Here is a 17,864-nt window from a genome sequence, read left to right on the forward strand (position 1 = left end):
TATATTTATAAGCCCCAATTTTCTCACACCGATGTCTACGGCCATACCACGTTGAAAATACCGGTTCTCGTCCGATCACCGCAGTCAAGCAACGTCGGGCGTGGTTAGTACTTAGATGGGTGACCGCTTGGGAACACCACGTGTTGTAGACTTTTTTTCATCTTTTGTCTTTTGTTTTTACCCCACTGGACACCTATTCTTACCACCTGTACTCTTTCCTAAGTTCACCACATACCTGTGAACACTTTTGTAATATCGAAATATTTTTTGTTTGTTTCTTTTGTGCCTTCACGGTAGGCTACCTCGACCCTCCCCACCCATGGAAACAAACCCCTTAAAAACCAAAGGAAAGATGACCACTCTGCCCAAATTAAATAAATAAACTAAGTAGGCTACAACCAAATAATTGTACAATCAAACCTAAGTAATAAGGAGGAAGAAGTAACTCAGTAAGTAAGGGGTAGGTATGGAAAACATTCGTGTAGGGTTACAACCACTCGAGCTAATTCGGAAACGTATGGGTGGCCCTAATAAGGGCCGGATGGGTAGAACAAATGGGTGGTCCTGGGTTGAGTTTAACCGCCGAAGCCGTACAGGGTGCGACCTTGACGTTTCAGAGCATAGACGACATCCATAGCAGTGACGGTCTTCCTCTTGGCGTGCTCAGTGTAGGTGACGGCATCACGGATGACATTTTCAAGGAACACCTTGAGGACACCTCTGGTTTCTTCGTAGATCAGACCAGAGATACGTTTGACACCACCTCTGCGAGCAAGACGACGGATGGCTGGCTTGGTGATACCTTGGATGTTATCACGCAACACCTTCCTGTGACGCTTGGCGCCTCCTTTGCCGAGTCCCTTACCACCCTTGCCTCGGCCAGACATATTGAATTTTTTTTCTTTGTTGATGAACGAGTGTTCGAAAAACGCCGTCTGCAGAGAAACTCGCTCCTTATATACGGTCCTGGGCTCGAGTTCGTTCAATATGGCGGACACCGCCCAACCAAAAGCGGTCGGCGAATGAGCCAGCCAATGAAAAAGCAGCTTGCCGTGTCGACTGGAATGTTGCTGGCTTGTCGGCTAACGGTGTCGTTTTCAAAGTCATTTTTTCACCTATTCTGCTATGCGACCCTTGGATAAAAAATAAAGAGTTTCATTGCCCACACGTGTAGGCATAGAAAAGATCCACGTTTGTCATGTTAAAATATGGTATTAGACGTTATTTTCACCGTTTTGTGCGAATAAAACTGAAATATTTCCCTACACCTAATTATGCGAGTACGAGCGAGCTCATTATGCGAGTACGAGAGAATCTCGAACGCTGATTGGTCGAGTACGAACGAAATAATATTCTCGTACTCCGCTCCGTACTCGCAGTGGTTTGTTTACATCGTGAAACGAATAGGTTAGTTAGGCTTCTAATAATTAAATAATCTATGGCGTGTAGTCGTTAAGAATAATTTCTGCTCTCCGATTAAGATCTAGATATCTAGCTCTAACCCTAAAGGGTTTTTCTTTTTTATATATTTTAAAAAGCAATGGATAGGGTGGTGGGTGGGTGGGTGAAAGAAAAATATAAAATTTATTCTCTCCTTTCTTCACATTTGAGATAAATAAAACAATATCAACAGCATGCATACACGAATTCAAATAGCAATGTGATGTGTGAGTTGAATTAAAGAGATAAATGAATAGAACCTATCTCCCGCATCCCCCAGAATAATACTAATAGATGTAGTAGTAGTAGTAGAGTGGCAGACATGGGCAGGGGGTGTAGTGGGTGGGTGGGTGGAAACTCGTGAGGTGGGGGGACCTTCACTGCTAATCTGAACGTTGTCAGGTGGTCCTAAAAAGGACCTTGGTTGAGGACAGGGGGTGGTGGTTTGGGCTTAAAAGAAACCTCTTAAGCACGCTCACCACGGATACGTCTGGCTAGCTGGATGTCCTTGGGCATGATGGTGACACGCTTGGCGTGGATGGCGCACAGGTTGGTGTCTTCAAACAGACCGACGAGGTAAGCCTCGCTAGCCTCCTGCAGGGCCATGACAGCGGAGCTCTGGAAGCGAAGGTCAGTCTTGAAGTCCTGGGCGATTTCTCTGACCAGGCGCTGGAATGGCAGCTTGCGAATGAGCAGCTCAGTGCTCTTCTGGTAACGACGGATTTCTCTCAGGGCGACGGTTCCAGGCCTGTAACGATGGGGCTTCTTAACACCGCCGGTGGCTGGTGCTGACTTTCTGGCGGCTTTGGTGGCCAGCTGTTTACGTGGGGCTTTGCCTCCGGTGGATTTACGGGCGGTTTGTTTTGTTCTGGCCATGGCGGTATCTCAACTGGATGATAGTCAGTTTAAGAAATGTGGCAGCCCAGCGCTGCTGGTCCTTTTATAACCGTCCGCCAAACCCTTAGCGCAACGAAGCTCTCCCATTGGACGAGTACGAGTTTAACAACGCTGATTGGCCAGAAGCAGCCACACAACGTTGAGACAGCGTCGACATACCTAGCAGATTATTTTTAGATCGCTCGGTATCCAGCCGAGCGATCTATTAATAGCAGACAGGGCCGATAACACAAAATATTCTTCGTTCAAATGAAATCCTTGGTTGTGCCGCTTGTCATGGGTAACGGTGTGTTTGCTTCTGTCCTCTTCAATGAATTATGAATGTGTGTGAGTGATTAGAAAAGAACCCAACATAGACTGCATGAAACAATCTAGATCTAGACCTAGTCTATAGACCTATGTAGATATTCTGACCCAATTCTTACCCAATTCGCCCGCTCGATCGGCGGTAATAATAGTGTGTAAATAAATGAGGGGGAAGGATTGTAATCAAACATATTTGTTTTTAAAAACAAGAAGATATAAAATAAAAATGGTAGACTAGCGGTGGGTTAAAGAATAGAATTTTAAAATAACGACCACCCTTATTTCTTGTAGACAAGGGTTAAACGGAGCACATTTAAAGAAAAAAAGATTCTATTTACATTTGTATCTATGAGCGAATACCCCTAAAATATGTCCAGTTACTACTATTAATATGACCGCCCCCCTCCCTGTTCTGCTCGTGTAAACCAGTGTAAGTATTATACATCTATAATAATGATCTCATACTGCTAGTGAGTGACATATTGATGCGTTATTAATACAGTTTGAAACAAGTAGGGTAGGGTAGGGTTGGAAAACTCGATTTTTGTTCATTGACACACAACGAAAGCTAATTGGGTAAACTTTGGTTGTCCTGAAAAGGACAGTAGTAGGCTAGGTGGACAGTGGGCAGCAGGGTGACACTGTTTAGCTCTTGCCACCGGGTGTCTTCTGTGACTTCTTGGGCAGAAGCACGGCCTGGATGTTGGGGAGGACACCACCCTGGGCGATGGTGACACCCGACAAAAGTTTGTTCAACTCTTCGTCGTTACGGATGGCCAGCTGGAGGTGACGAGGAATGATTCTTGTCTTCTTGTTGTCTCTGGCAGCGTTGCCGGCCAACTCGAGCACTTCAGCGGCCAAATACTCGAGGACGGCGGCTAGGTAGACTGGGGCACCAGCACCGACACGCTCAGCATAGTTTCCTTTCCTCAACAGACGATGAATACGTCCGACTGGGAATTGAAGGCCTGCCCTGGAGGAGCGAGACTTGGACTTTCCCTTGACTTTACCGCCTTTACCACGTCCGGACATTGTGAGTTGGTTAGGAGCGAGAAGAGTATAGCGACACAGCGATTGCGGCTGTAGGCTATGAATGAAGACTTAACGGCGAGATCGGCCCTTTTATACGAAACGGCGAGGAAATCCGTTCGTCACCAAGCGAGCGTTCTGATTGGCTGCGTAGCGGCTTGGCGTTCGTACTCGTACTCGTACTCTCCAAATTTCCTCGCCGTTTCATATAAAAGGGCGGCCGGCGGTGGGTTCGCCTCATTTCTGTTCAAGCCGTTGAAAAGAAAACAACATGCCACCTAAAGTTTCTTCCAAGGGAGCCAAGAAGGCCGGTAAGGCTAAAGCCGTACGCACCGGTGACAAGAAAAAGAAGAGGAGGAGAAAGGAAAGCTACAGCATCTACATTTACAAAGTCTTGAAGCAGGTGCACCCTGACACTGGCATTTCCTCCAAGGCCATGTCCATCATGAACTCCTTCGTCAACGACATCTTTGAGCGCATTTCAGCTGAAGCCAGCCGTCTTGCCCACTACAACAAGCGCAGCACCATCACCTCCAGGGAGATCCAGACCGCTGTCCGTCTCCTCCTGCCCGGTGAGCTGGCCAAACACGCCGTCAGTGAAGGCACCAAGGCTGTCACCAAGTACACCACCAGCAAATAAACACAACAGCAAACAACCACCTGGCTTGCTTGTTGTGTGGCTCTACTACTCGGCCCTTTTCAGGGCCTCCACCCATTCCCAATTAGCTCGGTTTGGTTTACATTGAACGAGTTTTCCCTCCCTTATCCACCTACCCACCCACTCTGTGTAGCTGCCATGTTACAGTTGTTTTTTGTTTAGTCATTCTTTTCTTTAATAAGTAGAGATAGATATACATACATACATAGGCCTGCATAGTAATATGCCTATCCCAACAACTGCACACACTATTCTCTTAACACATTTCATGCTAATTCTATCCTTTAAACTAGACATAAAAAGGCCACATACTTATTACTGGGTGGCTCCTTTTTTTAAAAAACACTATTTCATTCTGCATCTCACACAGGGCATCAGCACACCTCTATGCATATCATTTATTGTGTGTTGTTTGGCATAGATCCAAGGGATGAATGGGATTTAATAGTTTTAATTCAGATTATAAGGCTGGCTGTTGTAATAGGAATTATTAGCCAACACTTTGATTCTTATCACCAGTGCTAACTGCCATTTTCATTACAATACATCCATTCTGGTGGGTTGGTTTTTTTCTGTCTTCATTATATATGTTGAACATAACTGTGTGAATGTGGCTTTTGGTGTTTTTATTATTTTTGTTTTTCTTTCATTAAAGCTACCATGTCAGATTGCTAAGGCATGCATCTGCCACCATTTGTTCACTGATTTATTTTTTTCCTACTACCATCATATCATATGATTCTTTTTGTTTTGTCTTTTGCTAGTCCTGGCTTGAAAATGAGTTGGTTACACTTCTGCACAACATACATTCTCTTTAACAAGACAAAACAACAATTAAATACTCTGAACTTTTTTTTTTATTATCATATATATACTTTTTTTTTTTTCAAATTACAGAAAATAAAAAATAACATGAGCTCAAGTACACAGCTTTCAAGAAGTTCATGGTTTTCTTTGCCAGCCCGCACAATGATTTCAGCACAGATTAAAATTTAAACAATCAAAAGGAGGTTGATCTCTTACCGGCTGACGAGAAAGTTTGCGCAGAAGCATCATTTCTTAAGTCCTTGGTCAGTTGGAGTTGTAAAATGATGAGGTTTTCTTAACATTTGCCCTGGGGCATACATTTATGGTCCTGGTACTAGTTCTATACTGACAAGGATTCTTTCAAAGCAACTTGAGCCCAAAGGGAAGTATTTATATGCCTGCAACATAGCTGTGATTAATAAAGAATGAATTTCAATGCAAAAAATAATAATTTGAATCCCTGCAAGCTCCTTTCACATAAACCAGAGAGAAAAAAATGTATGCCAGTCTATAACATATACAAAATAAATAAATAAGATTGAATATAAAGATTTTTTTTATTCCTCTCATTAGTTCAACCCTTCTCTTTTTATATAAACACCCAAGGCAGACACTTGAGTAAATTAATATCCTTCCATATATTATAGAAACATAAATAAATATGTGTAAAAAGTATTTCATATATGTATATTTTTTTTAATATATATAAATATATATATATATATATATAAATATATATATATATATATATATATATATATATATATATATATATATATATATATATATATATATATATATAATGTAAAAATATTGAATAGACGAATATTGTATATATGTCTATATATACGTATGTATATATATGCATGTTTTGTGTATATATATATATATATATATATATATATATATATATATATATATATATATATTTACATGTGTGTCTAAATGTATATTCATTGAATATATATTTGAATGTATATTCAAATATATATATTTGAGTGTAGACGAAAGACGCTCAAGTAAAATAATATCCTTCAGAATATTATAATTATAAGTTTTTTTTTTCTACCCCAGCAAACAGAAGGATATATATATACACACATATATATAATTTATATTTACAAATATATATCATATAAGAATTAATATATATATTCATAATATATAAGGATATAATACAAATATATATATATATATATATATATATATGTATAAATAAATAAATTATATATATAGATATATTCATATATAATGTATTTATTATGTAAATATATATATATATGTATATCAGTGTGTATATATAAAGGTATGTATATATGTTCCAATATATTTATTTGTTTGTTCGGATACATATATATCTGTTGTGTGTATTAAATTGCGCTCTTCTGTCAGTTTTTTCATTTGACGACAGTCGGTTAAGGTACTGGCCCCAGCCTAAAGATATTAGTAGAGCCTTCATAATGTGATGCCATGGGTTAGCAAAAAATAAATGAAGAAAAATCACATAGCAGGACAAATTGACATTTTACATGCTTTCAAACTTAAACTGAAATCAGAAAATGATGTGAAATTCATCTTGTGTATATAGAAAAATAAGCATTGTGCCAAAATCCTAATCATTGGTTTTAAAAATGACACCAGCTTAATTTAAAAACTGGAAATTGTTTTGCCCTGGCGGATGAGATACCGGTAGCCGACACAGGGTTTACAGGCTGATAAAAGAAAGCGGTATACTTAAAGACAAAAGAATACCCTGTGTTAAAGAACCAGCTAAGATTAAAGCTTAAAGTAAAGGCCTGCCCTGTCGCAGAATGTTAAAGTGGCCGGTGAAAGATCCCCGCGCCAGGCTAAAAGCAAGCTGTACACTTATTACTTAACGAGAGCTTCTTCAGGTCTTGTCTGTAGGACAATTCAGTCACAATAACAGGCAGACCAGGCCAGCCCTGGATATAAGCTAATTCATTTTATGCGGTGCTTCGACAGTCAATGAATATGGAGCTGCGGTCAGACTTTCAAACAAACCGCCTGAGTATTTAAAATGGGAAACAATATTTATTAATATTATCACCAACTAGATCTAGATTATATAGGCTACAAGGAAACCCAGAACCAGACTGGAAAGAAGTAAATTTACTCCCACTAATGATGACTTCTCACTAATACTAATAATTAAAAAAATGTTTAAAAAAATTAATTGCTCAAACCTAATAATCATTACAATCAAGCATCAAGTCTGATAGCCAACATTGGACCTAAAATCTAGATCTATTAGTTTTTACTGAACTAAATCTTATGTTAGCTACTAATAATTACTAATGCATTCAATTATTAATACCTAGGCTACTCATTCCTACAGAATCTAGAAATTCTAGATCTAGACTCTAGAGAAATACTGGCGTCCCAGGCCAACCTAACCTTTTAAGCAACATCCTTAATTAGCATTTAATTTACCATGGATCGCCTGCCTTTTTTTTTTCACCGTGAAATTATTATTGTAATTTTTGAAACAGTATTTTGAATAGATCCACCCTCCTGTTTATATTATTTTAGTTAAGCTAGAGCGTTAGATCTAGAATTCTAGATCGACGCCTAGTTGCGTGTTTTAAAATAAAGCCAGAATATTAATAGACTGAAAATAAATGTGCCAGTTGTCGTGGGAAAAGGTTAAAAGAATAATTAATAAATGAAAAGCATTGAACTATTTCTCAAACATTAAATTAGTAGACTTGTAGGCGGCTAGATCTAGATCTATGTGATGAGTTGGATTAAAATTGAATGAATTCGTGCAGAATGTTTCGGAAGGAGTGAGTGAGCGGGAGACCCAAAAAAGTTAAAGTATCGCCTTTCCGATAGATCATTTCACATGAAAGCGATAGTTAAAGGACAGGTCGGATGCAGGGGGCACCTGGTTTTCTGATTTTAGTCAAGGAAAATGGGGAAAATGTATTTATTTTGTATTTTACAACGCGCGATGCTCGAAAATTAGTAGCTCAGGGAAGTCTACCGGTGGTTACCGCCTCAGGTTAAAAATAGCGACCAATGGCTGTAGAGGGAAAAAAAGGCACATAGTATTCGATATTAAAACAATGTTTCGCTTTTGTGGCGATTTAGGGCGTTTTTTATTATTGAAATAATATGAGGAAAGCAGTGAAATCATTATTGTAGCCAGAAAAGGACGAATAACTGCTGATTTCGTTTGAGTATATTTATAAGCCCCAATTTTTCTCACACCGATGTCTACGGCCATACCACGTTGAAAATACCGGTTCTCGTCCGATCACCGCAGTCAAGCAACGTCGGGCGTGGTTAGTACTTAGATGGGTGACCGCTTGGGAACACCACGTGTTGTAGACTTTTTTTCATCTTTTGTCTTTTGTTTTTACCCCACTGGACACCTATTCTTACCACCTGTACTCTTTCCTAAGTTCACCACATACCTGTGAACACTTTTGTAATATCGAAATATTTTTTGTTTGTTTCTTTTGTGCCTTCACGGTAGGCTACCTCGACCCTCCCCACCCATGGAAACAAACCCCTTAAAAACCAAAGGAAAGATGACCACTCTGCCCAAATTAAATAAATAAACTAAGTAGGCTACAACCAAATAATTGTACAATCAAACCTAAGTAATAAGGAGGAAGAAGTAACTCAGTAAGTAAGGGGTAGGTATGGAAAACATTCGTGTAGGGGTTACAACCACTCGAGCTAATTCGGAAACGTATGGGTGGCCCTAATAAGGGCCGGATGGGTAGAACAAATGGGTGGTCCTGGGTTGAGTTTAACCGCCGAAGCCGTACAGGGTGCGACCTTGACGTTTCAGAGCATAGACGACATCCATAGCAGTGACGGTCTTCCTCTTGGCGTGCTCAGTGTAGGTGACGGCATCACGGATGACATTTTCAAGGAACACCTTGAGGACACCTCTGGTTTCTTCGTAGATCAGACCAGAGATACGTTTGACACCACCTCTGCGAGCAAGACGACGGATGGCTGGCTTGGTGATACCTTGGATGTTATCACGCAACACCTTCCTGTGACGCTTGGCGCCTCCTTTGCCGAGTCCCTTACCACCCTTGCCTCGGCCAGACATATTGAATTTTTTTTCTTTGTTGATGAACGAGTGTTCGAAAAACGCCGTCTGCAGAGAAACTCGCTCCTTATATACGGTCCTGGGCTCGAGTTCGTTCAATATGGCGGACACCGCCCAACCAAAAGCGGTCGGCGAATGAGCCAGCCAATGAAAAAAGCAGCTTGCCGTGTCGACTGGAATGTTGCTGGCTTGTCGGCTAACGGTGTCGTTTTCAAAGTCATTTTTTCACCTATTCTGCTATGCGACCCTTGGATAAAAAATAAAGAGTTTCATTGCCCACACGTGTAGGCATAGAAAAGATCCACGTTTGTCATGTTAAAATATGGTATTAGACGTTATTTTCACCGTTTTGTGCGAATAAAACTGAAATATTTCCCTACACCTAATTATGCGAGTACGAGCGAGCTCATTATGCGAGTACGAGAGAATCTCGAACGCTGATTGGTCGAGTACGAACGAAATAATATTCTCGTACTCCGCTCCGTACTCGCAGTGGTTTGTTTACATCGTGAAACGAATAGGTTAGTTAGGCTTCTAATAATTAAATAATCTATGGCGTGTAGTCGTTAAGAATAATTTCTGCTCTCCGATTAAGATCTAGATATCTAGCTCTAACCCTAAAGGGTTTTTCTTTTTTATATATTTTAAAAAGCAATGGATAGGGTGGTGGGTGGGTGGGGTGAAAGAAAAATATAAAATTTATTCTCTCCTTTCTTCACATTTGAGATAAATAAAACAATATCAACAGCATGCATACACGAATTCAAATAGCAATGTGATGTGTGAGTTGAATTAAAGAGATAAATGAATAGAACCTATCTCCCGCATCCCCCAGAATAATACTAATAGATGTAGTAGTAGTAGTAGAGTGGCAGACATGGGCAGGGGGTGTAGTGGGTGGGTGGGTGGAAACTCGTGAGGTGGGGGACCTTCACTGCTAATCTGAACGTTGTCAGGTGGTCCTAAAAAGGACCTTGGTTGAGGACAGGGGGTGGTGGTTTGACGTCTGGCTAGCTGGATGTCCTTGGGCATGATGGTGACACGCTTGGCGTGGATGGCGCACAGGTTGGTGTCTTCAAACAGACCGACGAGGTAAGCCTCGCTAGCCTCCTGCAGGGCCATGACAGCGGAGCTCTGGAAGCGAAGGTCAGTCTTGAAGTCCTGGGCGATTTCTCTGACCAGGCGCTGGAATGGCAGCTTGCGAATGAGCAGCTCAGTGCTCTTCTGGTAACGACGGATTTCTCTCAGGGCGACGGTTCCAGGCCTGTAACGATGGGGCTTCTTAACACCGCCGGTGGCTGGTGCTGACTTTCTGGCGGCTTTGGTGGCCAGCTGTTTACGTGGGGCTTTGCCTCCGGTGGATTTACGGGCGGTTTGTTTTGTTCTGGCCATGGCGGTATCTCAACTGGATGATAGTCAGTTTAAGAAATGTGGCAGCCCAGCGCTGCTGGTCCTTTTATAACCGTCCGCCAAACCCTTAGCGCAACGAAGCTCTCCCATTGGACGAGTACGAGTTTAACAACGCTGATTGGCCAGAAGCAGCCACACAACGTTGAGACAGCGTCGACATACCTAGCAGATTATTTTTAGATCGCTCGGTATCCAGCCGAGCGATCTATTAATAGCAGACAGGGCCGATAACACAAAATATTCTTCGTTCAAATGAAATCCTTGGTTGTGCCGCTTGTCATGGGTAACGGTGTGTTTGCTTCTGTCCTCTTCAATGAATTATGAATGTGTGTGAGTGATTAGAAAAGAACCCAACATTAGACTGCATGAAACAATCTAGATCTAGACCTAGTCTATAGACCTATGTAGATATTCTGACCCAATTCTTACCCAATTCGCCCGCTCGATCGGCGGTAATAATAGTGTGTAAATAAATGAGGGGGAAGGATTGTAATCAAACATATTTGTTTTTAAAAACAAGAAGATATAAAATAAAAATGGTAGACTAGCGGTGGGTTAAAGAATAGAATTTTAAAATAACGACCACCCTTATTTCTTGTAGACAAGGGTTAAACGGAGCACATTTAAAGAAAAAAAGATTCTATTTACATTTGTATCTATGAGCGAATACCCCTAAAATATGTCCAGTTACTACTATTAATATGACCGCCCCCCTCCCTGTTCTGCTCGTGTAAACCAGTGTAAGTATTATACATCTATAATAATGATCTCATACTGCTAGTGAGTGACATATTGATGCGTTATTAATACAGTTTGAAACAAGTAGGGTAGGGTAGGGTTGGAAAACTCGATTTTTGTTCATTGACACACAACGAAAGCTAATTGGGTAAACTTTGGTTGTCCTGAAAAGGACAGTAGTAGGGCTAGGTGGACAGTGGGCAGCAGGGTGACACTGTTTAGCTCTTGCCACCGGGTGTCTTCTGTGACTTCTTGGGCAGAAGCACGGCCTGGATGTTGGGGAGGACACCACCCTGGGCGATGGTGACACCCGACAAAAGTTTGTTCAACTCTTCGTCGTTACGGATGGCCAGCTGGAGGTGACGAGGAATGATTCTTGTCTTCTTGTTGTCTCTGGCAGCGTTGCCGGCCAACTCGAGCACTTCAGCGGCCAAATACTCGAGGACGGCGGCTAGGTAGACTGGGGCACCAGCACCGACACGCTCAGCATAGTTTCCTTTCCTCAACAGACGATGAATACGTCCGACTGGGAATTGAAGGCCTGCCCTGGAGGAGCGAGACTTGGACTTTCCCTTGACTTTACCGCCTTTACCACGTCCGGACATTGTGAGTTGGTTAGGAGCGAGAAGAGTATAGCGACACAGCGATTGCGGCTGTAGGCTATGAATGAAGACTTAACGGCGAGATCGGCCCTTTTATACGAAACGGCGAGGAAATCCGTTCGTCACCAAGCGAGCGTTCTGATTGGCTGCGTAGCGGCTTGGCGTTCGTACTCGTACTCGTACTCTCCAAATTTCCTCGCCGTTTCATATAAAAGGGCGGCCGGCGGTGGGTTCGCCTCATTTCTGTTCAAGCCGTTGAAAAGAAAACAACATGCCACCTAAAGTTTCTTCCAAGGGAGCCAAGAAGGCCGGTAAGGCTAAAGCCGTACGCACCGGTGACAAGAAAAAGAAGAGGAGGAGAAAGGAAAGCTACAGCATCTACATTTACAAAGTCTTGAAGCAGGTGCACCCTGACACTGGCATTTCCTCCAAGGCCATGTCCATCATGAACTCCTTCGTCAACGACATCTTTGAGCGCATTTCAGCTGAAGCCAGCCGTCTTGCCCACTACAACAAGCGCAGCACCATCACCTCCAGGGAGATCCAGACCGCTGTCCGTCTCCTCCTGCCCGGTGAGCTGGCCAAACACGCCGTCAGTGAAGGCACCAAGGCTGTCACCAAGTACACCACCAGCAAATAAACACAACAGCAAACAACCACCTGGCTTGCTTGTTGTGTGGCTCTACTACTCGGCCCTTTTCAGGGCCTCCACCCATTCCCAATTAGCTCGGTTTGGTTTACATTGAACGAGTTTTCCCTCCCTTATCCACCTACCCACCCACTCTGTGTAGCTGCCATGTTACAGTTGTTTTTTGTTTAGTCATTCTTTTCTTTAATAAGTAGAGATAGATATACATACATACATAGGCCTGCATAGTAATATGCCTATCCCAACAACTGCACACACTATTCTCTTAACACATTTCATGCTAATTCTATCCTTTAAACTAGACATAAAAAGGCCACATACTTATTACTGGGTGGCTCCTTTTTTTAAAAAACACTATTTCATTCTGCATCTCACACAGGGCATCAGCACACCTCTATGCATATCATTTATTGTGTGTTGTTTGGCATAGATCCAAGGGATGAATGGGATTTAATAGTTTTAATTCAGATTATAAGGCTGGCTGTTGTAATAGGAATTATTAGCCAACACTTTGATTCTTATCACCAGTGCTAACTGCCATTTTCATTACAATACATCCATTCTGGTGGGTTGGTTTTTTTCTGTCTTCATTATATATGTTGAACATAACTGTGTGAATGTGGCTTTTGGTGTTTTTATTATTTTTGTTTTTCTTTCATTAAAGCTACCATGTCAGATTGCTAAGGCATGCATCTGCCACCATTTGTTCACTGATTTATTTTTTTCCTACTACCATCATATCATATGATTCTTTTTGTTTTGTCTTTTGCTAGTCCTGGCTTGAAAATGAGTTGGTTACACTTCTGCACAACATACATTCTCTTTAACAAGACAAAACAACAATTAAATACTCTGAACTTTTTTTTTTATTATCATATATATACTTTTTTTTTTTTTCAAATTACAGAAAATAAAAAATAACATGAGCTCAAGTACACAGCTTTCAAGAAGTTCATGGTTTTCTTTGCCAGCCCGCACAATGATTTCAGCACAGATTAAAATTTAAACAATCAAAAGGAGGTTGATCTCTTACCGGCTGACGAGAAAGTTTGCGCAGAAGCATCATTTCTTAAGTCCTTGGTCAGTTGGAGTTGTAAAATGATGAGGTTTTCTTAACATTTGCCCTGGGCATACATTTATGGTCCTGGTACTAGTTCTATACTGACAAGGATTCTTTCAAAGCAACTTGAGCCCAAAGGGAAGTATATTTATATGCCTGCAACATAGCTGTGATTAATAAAGAATGAATTTCAATGCAAAAAATAATAATTTGAATCCCTGCAAGCTCCTTTCACATAAACCAGAGAGAAAAAAATGTATGCCAGTCTATAACATATACAAAATAAATAAATAAGATTGAATATAAAGATTTTTTTTATTCCTCTCATTAGTTCAACCCTTCTCTTTTTATATAAACACCCAAGGCAGACACTTGAGTAAATTAATATCCTTCCATATATTATAGAAACATAAATAAATATGTGTAAAAAGTATTTCATATATGTATATTTTTTTTAATATATATAAATATATATATATATATATATAAATATATATATATATATATATATATATATATATATATATATATATATACTATATATATATATATATATATATATAATGTAAAAATATTGAATAGACGAATATTGTATATATGTCTATATATACGTATGTATATATATGCATGTTTTGTGTATATATATATATATATATATATATATATATTATATATATATATATATATATATATATATATATATATTTACATGTGTGTCTAAATGTATATTCATTGAATATATATTTGAATGTATATTCAAATATATATATTTGAGTGTAGACGAAAGACGCTCAAGTAAAATAATATCCTTCAGAATATTATAATTATAAGTTTTTTTTTTCTACCCCAGCAAACAGAAGGATATATATATACACACATATATATAATTTATATTTACAAATATATATCATATAAGAATTAATATATATATTCATAATATATAAGGATATAATACAAATATATATATATATATATATATATATATGTATAAATAAATAAATTATATATATAGATATATTCATATATAATGTATTTATTATGTAAATATATATATATATGTATATATCAGTGTGTATATATAAAGGTATGTATATATGTTCCAATATATTTATTTGTTTGTTCGGATACATATATATCTGTTGTGTGTATTAAATTGCGCTCTTCTGTCAGTTTTTTCATTTGACGACAGTCGGTTAAGGTACTGGCCCCAGCCTAAAGATATTAGTAGAGCCTTCATAATGTGATGCCATGGGTTAGCAAAAAATAAATGAAGAAAAATCACATAGCAGGACAAATTGACATTTTACATGCTTTCAAACTTAAACTGAAATCAGAAAATGATGTGAAATTCATCTTGTGTATATAGAAAAATAAGCATTGTGCCAAAATCCTAATCATTGGTTTTAAAAATGACACAGCTTAATTTAAAAACTGGAAATTGTTTTGCCCTGGCGGATGAGATACCGGTAGCCGACACAGGGTTTACAGGCTGATAAAAGAAAGCGGTATACTTAAAGACAAAAGAATACCCTGTGTTAAAGCGGAACCAGCTAAGATTAAAAGCTTAAAGTAAAGGCCTGCCCTGTCGCAGAATGTTAAAGTGGCCGGTGAAAGATCCCCGCGCCAGGCTAAAAGCAAGCTGTACACTTATTACTTAACGAGAGCTTCTTCAGGTCTTGTCTGTAGGACAATTCAGTCACAATAACAGGCAGACCAGGCCAGCCCTGGATATAAGCTAATTCATTTTATGCGGTGCTTCGACAGTCAATGAATATGGAGCTGCGGTCAGACTTTCAAACAAACCGCCTGAGTATTTAAAATGGGAAACAATATTTATTAATATTATCACCAACTAGATCTAGATTATATAGGCTACAAGGAAACCCAGAACCAGACTGGAAAGAAGTAAATTTACTCCCACTAATGATGACTTCTCACTAATACTAATAATTAAAAAAATGTTTAAAAAAATTAATTGCTCAAACCTAATAATCATTACAATCAAGCATCAAGTCTGATAGCCAACATTGGACCTAAAATCTAGATCTATTAGTTTTTACTGAACTAAATCTTATGTTAGCTACTAATAATTACTAATGCATTCAATTATTAATACCTAGGCTACTCATTCCTACAGAATCTAGAAATTCTAGATCTAGACTCTAGAGAAATACTGGCGTCCCAGGCCAACCTAACCTTTTAAGCAACATCCTTAATTAGCATTTAATTTACCATGGATCGCCTGCCTTTTTTTTTTCACCGTGAAATTATTATTGTAATTTTTGAAACAGTATTTTGAATAGATCCACCCTCCTGTTTATATTATTTTAGTTAAGCTAGAGCGTTAGATCTAGAATTCTAGATCGACGCCTAGTTGCGTGTTTTAAAATAAAGCCAGAATATTAATAGACTGAAAATAAATGTGCCAGTTGTCGTGGGAAAAGGTTAAAAGAATAATTAATAAATGAAAAGCATTGAACTATTTCTCAAACATTAAATTAGTAGACTTGTAGGCGGCTAGATCTAGATCTATGTGATGAGTTGGATTAAAATTGAATGAATTCGTGCAGAATGTTTCGGAAGGAGTGAGTGAGCGGGAGACCCAAAAAAGTTAAAGTATCGCCTTTCCGATAGATCATTTCACATGAAAGCGATAGTTAAAGGACAGGTCGGATGCAGGGGGCACCTGGTTTTCTGATTTTAGTCAAGGAAAATGGGGAAAATGTATTTATTTTGTATTTTACAACGCGCGATGCTCGAAAATTAGTAGCTCAGGGAAGTCTACCGGTGGTTACCGCCTCAGGTTAAAAATAGCGACCAATGGCTTGTAGAGGGAAAAAAAGGCACATAGTATTCGATATTAAAACAATGTTTCGCTTTTGTGGCGATTTAGGGCGTTTTTTATTATTGAAATAATATGAGGAAAGCAGTGAAATCATTATTGTAGCCAGAAAAGGACGAATAACTGCTGATTTCGTTTGAGTATATTTATAAGCCCCAATTTTCTCACACCGATGTCTACGGCCATACCACGTTGAAAATACCGGTTCTCGTCCGATCACCGCAGTCAAGCAACGTCGGGCGTGGTTAGTACTTAGATGGGTGACCGCTTGGGAACACCACGTGTTGTAGACTTTTTTTCATCTTTTGTCTTTTGTTTTTACCCCACTGGACACCTATTCTTACCACCTGTACTCTTTCCTAAGTTCACCACATACCTGTGAACACTTTTGTAATATCGAAATATTTTTTGTTTGTTTCTTTTGTGCCTTCACGGTAGGCTACCTCGACCCTCCCCACCCATGGAAACAAACCCCTTAAAAACCAAAGGAAAGATGACCACTCTGCCCAAATTAAATAAATAAACTAAGTAGGCTACAACCAAATAATTGTACAATCAAACCTAAGTAATAAGGAGGAAGAAGTAACTCAGTAAGTAAGGGGTAGGTATGGAAAACATTCGTGTAGGGGTTACAACCACTCGAGCTAATTCGGAAACGTATGGGTGGCCCTAATAAGGGCCGGATGGGTAGAACAAATGGGTGGTCCTGGGTTGAGTTTAACCGCCGAAGGCCGTACAGGGTGCGACCTTGACGTTTCAGAGCATAGACGACATCCATAGCAGTGACGGTCTTCCTCTTGGCGTGCTCAGTGTAGGTGACGGCATCACGGATGACATTTTCAAGGAACACCTTGAGGACACCTCTGGTTTCTTCGTAGATCAGACCAGAGATACGTTTGACACCACCTCTGCGAGCAAGACGACGGATGGCTGGCTTGGTGATACCTTGGATGTTATCACGCAACACCTTCCTGTGACGCTTGGCGCCTCCTTTGCCGAGTCCCTTACCACCCTTGCCTCGGCCAGACATATTGAATTTTTTTTCTTTGTTGATGAACGAGTGTTCGAAAAACGCCGTCTGCAGAGAAACTCGCTCCTTATATACGGTCCTGGGCTCGAGTTCGTTCAATATGGCGGACACCGCCCAACCAAAAGCGGTCGGCGAATGAGCCAGCCAATGAAAAAGCAGCTTGCCGTGTCGACTGGAATGTTGCTGGCTTGTCGGCTAACGGTGTCGTTTTCAAAGTCATTTTTTCACCTATTCTGCTATGCGACCCTTGGATAAAAAATAAAGAGTTTCATTGCCCACACGTGTAGGCATAGAAAAGATCCACGT

At 39.9% G+C, this 17,864-nt stretch overlaps 3 non-coding genes across 3 annotated transcripts; all 3 read left to right on the plus strand.

Moving 5' to 3' along the window:
• Positions 1 to 33: 33 nt before the first annotated feature.
• Positions 34 to 152, plus strand: LOC131933461 (5S ribosomal RNA). Its single transcript, XR_009384984.1, has one exon. It is a non-coding gene; the product is annotated as a 5S ribosomal RNA (ribosomal RNA).
• An 8,220-nt stretch (positions 153 to 8,372) lies between these two features.
• On the plus strand, positions 8,373 to 8,491 carry LOC131933462 (5S ribosomal RNA). The gene has a single exon (XR_009384985.1). It is a non-coding gene; the product is annotated as a 5S ribosomal RNA (ribosomal RNA).
• Positions 8,492 to 16,702: 8,211 nt separating this feature from the next.
• Positions 16,703 to 16,821, plus strand: LOC131933463 (5S ribosomal RNA). Its single transcript, XR_009384986.1, has one exon. It is a non-coding gene; the product is annotated as a 5S ribosomal RNA (ribosomal RNA).
• The last annotated feature ends 1,043 nt before the right edge of the window (positions 16,822 to 17,864 follow it).

Source organism: Physella acuta, unplaced genomic scaffold, assembly GCF_028476545.2.
Source record: "Physella acuta isolate Inbredline_101_S28 unplaced genomic scaffold, ASM2847654v3 ptg002518l, whole genome shotgun sequence".
NCBI classification, from domain to species: Eukaryota; Metazoa; Mollusca; class Gastropoda; family Physidae; genus Physella; species Physella acuta.